This window comes from Vitis vinifera, chromosome 4 (assembly GCF_030704535.1).
Source record: "Vitis vinifera cultivar Pinot Noir 40024 chromosome 4, ASM3070453v1".
NCBI lineage: Eukaryota > Viridiplantae > Streptophyta > Magnoliopsida > Vitales > Vitaceae > Vitis > Vitis vinifera.
This window is the reverse complement of record NC_081808.1, coordinates 24861256-24871353: the sequence shown is the minus strand read 5'-3', so window position 1 is coordinate 24871353 and position 10098 is coordinate 24861256.

Here is a 10098-nt window from a genome sequence, read left to right as displayed (position 1 = left end):
TGTTCTGAAAAATGGAAAAACTATATTAAAATATAGTTTCTAAACAAGACCTAATTATTCCCAAAACTTTATATCCAAAAATCATGACGCAATATATAACCCCATTAATCAAATCAAATTAGTTTACGAAACCAAAAACAAATGCTACAATGACTAAGAGTGTATTGGACAGTGATTTTAAAAAGTGTTTATAACATTTTTAATATTTGAAAGATATAAAATTTTAAACACTAAAAAAACTAAAAATACTTCCTAAAATCACCGTCATACACATAATTAGAAAACTTTGAAACCTTATAATAAATACAAAAACAGTGGTCTCAAACTTACAAATAAGAAAAGAGGGCAAAATCAGAACAAATCCAGAAAGAAATTTCAATTCTAAACCGAAATTTGCATACTTGCAAGAACAAGGTTGGGTCACTGAACTTCACTCAGATACCCACATGCTCCACACATCACAAAACCCTTCTCACAGGCAAACCCATATCACAAATCACATTTTGAACAAACCCCACAAGTTCCATATTAAAAAAGGAAGCTGCACACCTAGACATGATATTATAAATGCTCAAATTCATATATAAGAAAATCAATATTCCAAGTGTCTTGAGCGAATCACCCAAATGAAATCCAGCCTTGATAAGAGAAGGTGGAATCAGTGACGGACATGGTGATAGAATTACTAGGGTTTCAGCAGAGAAAAGGATTTGGGGTTGGGATGCAAATGAACAGGCCGTTTTATGTATAAATGTATGGGGGCTTTGGTGACACTTTTTTAAAAGCGTCAACAAAGAGTCCAATAGGAATGATCCAGACCGTCCACGTGTTGGTATTGAATTCTCCATTTATGGCCCAACATTGGAAAACGGTGAATATGGATGTGTTTTCAAAATTACAAAACAGTTAATATGGAAAATGAAAACATTTTTTGACAACTGGTTTTAAAACAATTTGAAAACTATTTTTAATTATTTTTTTCTGTTATCTAAAAAAAATGCATTTGACAATTAGAAACAATTTTATATTTTCTATTATTAAAAATAGAAAAAAAGATGTTTTTAGATAATATTGTTTAATTGTTTTTCATTATTTTTATTTGTTTTTTAAAGATTGTTTTATAAAATAATTATACAAACATATCAAATAATTTAAAATAAAATAATGGATATACAAATTATTTTTAAAATATATTTAAAAATGTTTAAAATATTTTAAATTTTCAAATAGAATTTTGTTTTATAAAACATCGTAAAATAATTTAAAAAACTATTTTTTAGAACTGTTTTTGAAAATAATTATCAAATAAAGCAATGATTACTAACTTCTCTTGAAAGCATTCTCAGATTAATTTTTTTTTAAATCATATACCAAAACGAAAAATATGTACTAGCAAAAAGCATAAAAAATAAAATAAAAAAGTAGTATGGAGGAAAAATTTTGGGTAGAGAAGATGGATAAGGAATTTTGTGAGAAATAAATGAAAAAGCAATGAAATTAAATGTTATATAAGCAATGTGATATCAAAATTTTATTTTGTCTTATTTATTTTTATCAATTTATTATTTAAATTATGCATTAAGATTATTAATTTAAGGATAAGTAAAATAGTAATTTATCTGTATTCTTCGAAATATTTTTGTTGAACTAATACAAGAATCTTAAGTTTCAATATATATTATTATGCTAAAATTTATATATTTCTAATTTCATATGAATAAGAGTATTAATTAGTAAATAATAATCTTGAATATATAGCTTTTATATGCTTATTTTATAATTTTAAATTAAAATTATGCTATTTATACACACAACATATATGCCTTGAAAATATATTTTAAATTAATTAGTGTAATTAATTTTAAAAAGGATAGTGCAAAATGTAATTTTTACAAACTTTATCAAAGTCACAAAAAAATATCCACTAAACATTCATATAATGAGATAATAAATAAATAAATAAATAATCTCATATGTCTTCACAAGAAGACAACCTATATCTAATTGATACTTTCTTTCTCTTTAGCTACCCATTAAAAGACTATTACCCAAGCAAAATGATTGAGGATAAAAGTCCTAAAAAAGTATTTTTAGTATTTCCAATATAAAAACAACAAAATTCATGACTTCTTATTGCAAATTAAGAAACTTTTAAAAATGACCCATTTCTCATACTTAGCAAAATCAGGTAAGCTAAGTCAACATACTAGATGATTTGAAATCTTCTAACCTATTAGACCATGTTATCTATACTTTTAAATGAAATAATTATCTAAAAACTTGTTATAATAAAGTTTAATATGATTATTATTTTATAATGCTTGAAAAACCTCAAGAAATTCTAGTACATCGGAATTAGAATTCTTGAATATGTAAATAAATTATTAGTATAATATAACATAAACAATACATCATTTTTCATTCCTTAATTCACACTTCAAGTGTTTGTTTGTGGATCAAACTTGGATTTTTACGTTAAACCATGATTTTCGACTCTAGGGTGTGACAATTTGGTATTATAGCCAATGGTATTAGGTACTAGGGACAAAATTGAAATAAATGAGGATGATTGCTTGATATGTACTTGTTAGGATAAAACTCTCAAAAACATGACATGATGTAACAATGAATGAATTTATTATTTATAATATGGTTATAGTTTCCCAATTTATCTAATCTTATTCATGCATTATACTTTCTAAGTATTTAGACATAACATTTCAAACATTTAGACATAATATTTATTGTATTGTACATGACTTGAGTGCATTAGGAGATGTATGAAAAATCCAAGTCATGAATGAGTTCATTACAAGTGGATAAGTTGTTTACAATTGATTCATGGACTTAAATAATCCATTTGAGGTTATAAAGTACACTTGTACTACCTTTTAATAGAGATGATGATTTTTTTTAGTAATCAAAATGATTTTCTCATGGTAAGTAAATTAGTATGAATAGCTACACATTGGATAAGACTTACAATAAATTATGACATTAATAATTAAATAGTTATTATCTCATCAAGTTATTATATTGTATGAGCTTTCAACGTTAATAGGATATTGAGATAGTGCTAAAGTTTTCAATAACCTTAACCTACGGGTGAGATCTTAAGGTGGTCATATATTATTTAAGCATTAGGTCACTAATTAATTGAGCTTGGTAGCAATAAGTTGTTGGGATTGAGCTCCTAAAGTAAGACATGATGTAACAAAATTAGACTTAAATGCCCCCTTGCAATCCCTTTTATGCATTAACATTAATTTGAGCATTCATCCTATATCTCTTACATTGTACATGACTTGAGTGCATTAGGAGTTGCATGAAGGATACAAGCCATGAGTTTCATGTGAGTAGATAAATTGTTTACAGTTAGTTCATGGATTTGGGCAATCTAGTAGAGACTATAGTGCATTACCTCTTAATTGGAGGGATGACTTGTCTTAACCATCGGAATGGGTTTCCTATGACGAGTATACTAGTGTTTGTGATGCACATTGGATAAGACCTATGGTGAATCTGACTTAAGGTTATAAGTTGTCATGATTCACCAAACTGCTATACTATATGGACTCTAAACTTTGAGAGAATATTGAGTTTGTGCCAAAATCAACAGGAGACTTTGACCTATGAGTGAGATCTTGAAGTAATCATATATCCATATTGATTGGGTCACTGTTGATGAAGACTGGTGGCAATGGGTATTCTTAATAGAGACACCATGATATCTCATGAGATTGAGATAGTGTGTCCCATTGAGTGATGAAAGGACATGTGATCATGAAATATGTGGTTAGAATAATTCATTTAATGGAATTTGACATATGCTCATTAGAACTAGAGTATGTTAGTTGATCACATAATAAGTGAGATTTGTAACTCAATGATTTGTGAGGTAATCTTGATAGGTAATAACACTACTTTGTTAGATTATAAACACTAGTTCATGAGGAGTCTACATCTAATAGATAGTAGGATATGAACTTGATTTTCATCTCGTTGTTATTTACATAGGGTATTGGAGTGCCATTGATTCTTTTTAGTGGAATGTTGAATCAACTTTAAAATTGTATTTCAAGAGAGCCGATACTCTTATGGGTTTCGTGGCCCCTACTCTAAGGTCATATACCATGATGACATGACTTACAAGGGTTGGATTGACTTTAGGTTACTCTTCTGCATAAAGGCGTTTTACTAATTACAAAAGCTTCTTTATCACTTCTTATTGATTGATAGTCTTCTCCGGTTTTTCATTCACCTTAGCTTCAAGGTCCTCTTTCTTTGTACTGCTTCCTTTCTTCTTTCCTTTGTTTTCTTCCATCTTCTTTTTCTCTGCTTTAGTCTCTGGTTCTTGCTCTGGCTCTTGCTTTGGCTTGGGTGTAGGCAGATCAACCTCTTTACCACTCCTTAGAGTGATCACTGCTTTGACTTCCCTCATTTGAGAAGATTTTCCCTCATGAGCCTCCACTTCATGGATAACCTTTGGATTCTGATGAGGTTGAGAAGGAAATTTTCCTCTTTCGTGCACTGTGTTGAGATTGGTAAGCCTTGAAATCTGGTATTGGAGGTTATCTATCTTCTAAGATAGATCATTGTGCTTCCCATCCATCATTCTGTCTCTATTGGCCAATTCTTGCATGATATGAGCATTTTCTTGTCTGATATGAGCATTGATGAATTTCTGGTCTGCAACAAAGTCTCCCACGACCTTGTTAAGATTTAGAATGGCTTGTTCAAGATTTGAAGCTTGCGAGGGTGCTTGGTTAGGTTGCGTGTACTGAGGTGCCCTTGGCTTCCAAGAGAAATTCGGATGGTTCCTCCAATTTGAATTGTAGGTGTTGCTATACAGAGCATTATTATTGGGCTTGAATTGTCCAATAAAATTTGCTTGATCCCCAAACATTTCTCTTATAGCTGGCATCATAGGACACTCTTCCACCAAGTGCTCAAAAGATTGACAAATTGAACACGACTTAGCTTGCATTGGTGTGTCTGAAATGGCCTGCACTTCAAGTTCCTCCATTCTTCTTCTTGCCAAAGTTGCATAATTTGCTTTCGTATCAGTTCCTTCATTCAAAGTATACATCCCAGCCTTAGCATTTGAAGCATTTGGTTGAGAATTCATTATTCCCACTTCTCTGGCATTGGGCTCATCCCATCTTCTTGAAACTTCAGCTACATAACTCAAGAAATCCATGGCTTCCTCCGGATTCTTACTCATAAAGTCTCATCCGCACATTGTTTTTAAGAGTTGCTTCATTGAGGAAGACATACCGTCATAAAAATAGCTCACCAATAGCCATGTATCAAAGCCATGGTGAGGACAAGTGTTGATAGCTTCCACGCATCTTTCCTAACATCCATAGAATTTCTCATTCTCCTTAGCTGAGAAGTTTGAGATTTGCCTTTTCAAGCCGTTTGTCCTGTGAGTCGAGAAAAATTTCTTGAGAAATTTAGCTTGCAAATCAGTCCAAGATCGGATACTCCTTAGTCTTAAAGAATTAAGTCAAACTTTGGCCTTGTCCTTTAAACTGAAAGGAAATAGCTTAAGCCTCATCAAGTCGATTGAAGCTCCTCCATCTCGGAAAGTGTTGCAAACTTCTTCAAATTCCTTGATATGCTGGTAGGGATTCTCACGGTCCATTCCATGAAAAATAGGTAGAAATGGCACAATATGTGGTCGGATCACTAGTTGCTCTGTAGGTGGCACTATACATGACGGTGCACTCATACGAGACGGATGCATGCGGTCCCTTGTGGATCGGTATGCGTTGAGATTTTCAGTTGGAGCATGTTGACTATGCTGATCTTCAGGTATAGCTTCCATGACTTCCACTTCCAATTCCAACTCTGTTTCGTGAGGATTTTTTATTTTCACAAGTCTTCCCTCACTGTCTCGTATCCAATATGGCATACACAACTAGCAATATTTGAAACAAAAATAAAAACAAAGAAAAAACAAGAAAAACAATTCTAGAAAGAAAGAAAATTACGACTAAATAAAAACTAATTAAAAAAATTAACTAAAAAAAATAGAGATAGATAAAAAGAAATAAAAATAAAGAGTTAGTAAAAGAAAAGAAAATTCACCAAACTTGTGATGAAGATCACAAGTATTCTAAAAAAATAACATCACTGTGAAGTGGCACCATCCCCAGAAACGACGCCATTTGATTCAGTGCCCAGTTGGTGTCTTCTAATTCAGTCCTTAGATGAGAGTAATCAACAAAATTTATAACTTATTTCACCATATACTAGGATAACCTCAATTAGCATAGCATAGTGGCTCTAGGATCGTTCACTGGGATGAATTTTCATTTCACACCTGATATTAATTTAAAGAATTGGATTGGTGTTTTTTCTTTTCTAAGTTAGCTTTAAAAGAAAACATAAACTTTGGTTTGAAAAGGTTGGTTTTAAGCTAACCAAAAAAATAGTAACTGAGTTTTAATTACAAAGAAAAGGGTCTTTTGGATTTTCAGGTTACTAAGTTCAGGCCCCTTATACAAAAGTGGAGATTCCGGACCTTTTCTCGCATTAGGGATTTAACTTATAGTTATCCTCCCAACCGGTGTGTTACAGTTGCTTCCCATTAATGGTTTCAACTCTAATTCCCTCTCACTAATGCATCTTGCAATGACTCATGCCTCTCACCTAACATTTGCCATTCAAGGTGATCCTTACATTGGATTACTCTTCACAGGCTCGCAAGAGATAACTAATGGATGTCTCCTTAGAGTACCAAGTGTTGGCTATTCTAAAAAATCCTACCTTTAAACCACCTACCAGAGGCTCACAAGAGATAAACTAGTGTAACTCAATGGATGGAGTCCACTTGCCTTACCAAGTGTTAGCCCAGGTGATTTTAAGGCGTTTTAAGTTAACTAAAAATATAAAAACCATTAACGGGTCACAACTTCCTCTTCATTAAAAACTGAAACAAGGAAAACTCTCACTTTTGTAGTCGGGTCCCTTACCAAGCTCCTTTCCGTCCAAGAGACAAAAAGTCTAGCCACTCATCCTTTGAGAAAACATTTTCAGAGGTTGTTTGGCTAGAATGAAAAATACAATCAAAATGAGAAGGTAAGGTAGACCAATGCTCTGTATATTTCTTACTAAAAACATGTACAAGTGATCTCCACTCCAATATCTTCCCCTCCTCAGAGAGACGAGAGATATCAGAGATGGTTTTGAGATATGGAATTGTATCGGGGATATCTATTACAAGGAGATATCTTAGGATATATAAGGAGAGGTATTTTCAACCTCTTAATTAGATATTCTAAATATCTTAAAAGATCTTCAACTGATTACAAGGAGAGAATTGATAATTTATACCAAATATCTTAAGGTAAAAAGATCTAAAAGAGTCAGTGTAAAATATCTAACTATTACATTTTCGCATTGGAGAAAGATGGTGCGAAAAATTTCGCATCGGAGAAAGTCAGTGCGAAAATTTTCGCATCAAGGAATGTCAATGCGAAAATTTTCGCATCAGGAAATGTCAATGCGAAATTCCTCTTCAGCTTTGCATAGTTTCCTTAAATTGGCCATAACTTCCTCGTTTCAGCTCCAAATTGCATACCGTTTAAAGCGTTGGACTCCTGACTTCTCGAGCTTCGAAATGATATATGGTATGTAAAAAATGGACTCCAGACCAAATTTGCCTTGAAACTGCTATCCTCTGAATTTCGCATAGCATGTGAAGATTTCGCATCACGATGCAAAATTGCTTCATGATGGATTTCTTTCTCTAATCCTCTTCGTTGAATCTCTTGATTGGCTTGGAAGCTTATTCCCAAGGGTTGCACAAAGTTCTCCCTCATTCTTAGCTTGCTTCAATGATCAAAAAGCTACCAAAAACATCAAAACTAGCCAAAATTTGATTAAAAACATTTGCAAGGGTCCTTAACGTGCTAATTGAGTTAAAATGTATTAATTACTACTCAAAAGTGTTTAAAAGAGTTTATAACAAGTTATAAAAGAACACTTTTTGAGTAGTAATCAATTTGAAATAACATGTCAAAGAGGTTAAATTCCTAAATTTTGGCATTGAAGTCATCAAAACCTTCCTTCCTTCTATTGTGATAAAGTTAAACATAGTTCAGTTCATAGGGAGTGGCTGTAAGGTTCTATTGCTACCACTCAAAAACTGTTTTATCCTAGGAGATAGACGTCTTGCAATTCTTAAAGCACTAGCGGAGAAGGTGAATATGTTTTAAGGAAATTGTGACTTCACAAGACTCGGTTTTGTTCCTTATTCCATTCTCTGCTATTTATTTATTTATTTATTTTTTTTCATCTTCATTTTCTTTTCTTTTTTCTAACGGATTAACCAAGGTATGGCTTACATATATAAAATTTTTTAAATAACTAAAAAAATGAAATATTTTTTTCCTCAATTTTTCTTAATGAAAGCTAAAAAAATTTAAATTAAAATATATAATATTTTGAAAATAAAATATTTTATTTCCCTTGATGTTTTTCTTAATAAAAGATGATTAGCCAACATTGTATTATATTATTTTTAAATAAATATTAAAAATAGAAAAGAGTAAAAGAACTTATTTTATCTACATGGAAGATGTCATGTCATTATTTCTCTTTTGCAAATTACATTATTCTTTATCATTTGTAATTAATAAATAAAAACTTTTATTATACAAATAATTACTATTTTATTTTAAATTGAATAATAATTAAAAAAATTGTTTCTCTTAGTCTTCAATTTTGTATTGAAAATTAATTTACATCAATTAATTATAAAATAAGAAATTAATTTATTTTTTTATATTTTTTTTTACATCTTTTGCTGTTAAATTTCAAATTAAAGAATAAATATTTTTAATTTTCAAGTTGATCTACTAAAATGAATTAAAAACTATTTATTTTTTTAAAAATAATTTAATACACTGAAAGAGAAATCGATAATAGATTTACTTTTTAAAAACTCAAATTTAAAAAATTGATAATATATAGATTTATTTTTTAAAAACTTGAATAAAATCCATAATTTATTTTAAACATTTTAGTTATTTCTTCTTTTTAAACATTTTCTGTAACAAGCTAAATATATAAAATTAATATGATCACTTACAAGAAAATTAAAATTTTATTTGGCCTTAATATTTCAAATCAATTAAAAATAATCGTGATTCAGTTAAAAATGATTAAGAAGCAATGTGGAAGTGAAAGAAAAAAAATAATAAATAAAATTTTGAAATTAAAATGTTTGTTATTTATAGTAGAAAGAAAAAAGAATATGAAATTAAATAATTTCTATTTTTAATAATAATTATTTAAATTAATTGAAAAATAAAATTTGAGCTAAAGACCAAAATATATATTTTTTTAATCCATAACTAATTTAATATAAAAATAATAATTTTTAGTGCAAATGAGAAGAAGGGCATATTTGGCCTTTCAAATGCATTTTCTAGTTCAAAATAATGAAAATGAAATGGGTGTGGACTAAGAATATTAAGACGAAATATTTAACAACACTTTTTGTTTTACAATGTAATTAATTTGCTTAACCATGTAGAGAATGTACCCAACAAATAGGTCATAATTGTTTATATCGTTTTTTTTTTTTTTCATTTTCTAGAAAACAAAAATATGATTTGAAAAGTATTTAGGCTTTATTTAGAAAGTGTTTCCAAAACAATTGAGAAAAACATTAATTATTTTATGATGTATTTTTTAGAACAAAAGTTGATTTGAAACTTAAAATGTTTTAATTTTTTTTATATATAATATTTCATTTTTAATCATTCTCTTGGTATAATTATTTTTCAAAATAAATTTTAAAAATTAAGTAAAAATAATTGAATAATGCTTCATTTGATGACCCTTTTAAAAAACAGTTATGATGTTTTATAAAATAAAAATTGAGACCTTGAAATATTTTTAATATTTTAAAAAATAACTTTTATATTTATTACTTTATTTTTAATTGTTTTATTTGTATACTTGTTTTTTAAAAATGACTAAAAAATAATTAAGAGAAGTTAAATAATGAAATATTTGGAAAGTGGATAGAGAATTGCATGGGGGTGGTTTTAGCGGGCGGTCGGCGGAGGGGCAAAAGCAGTT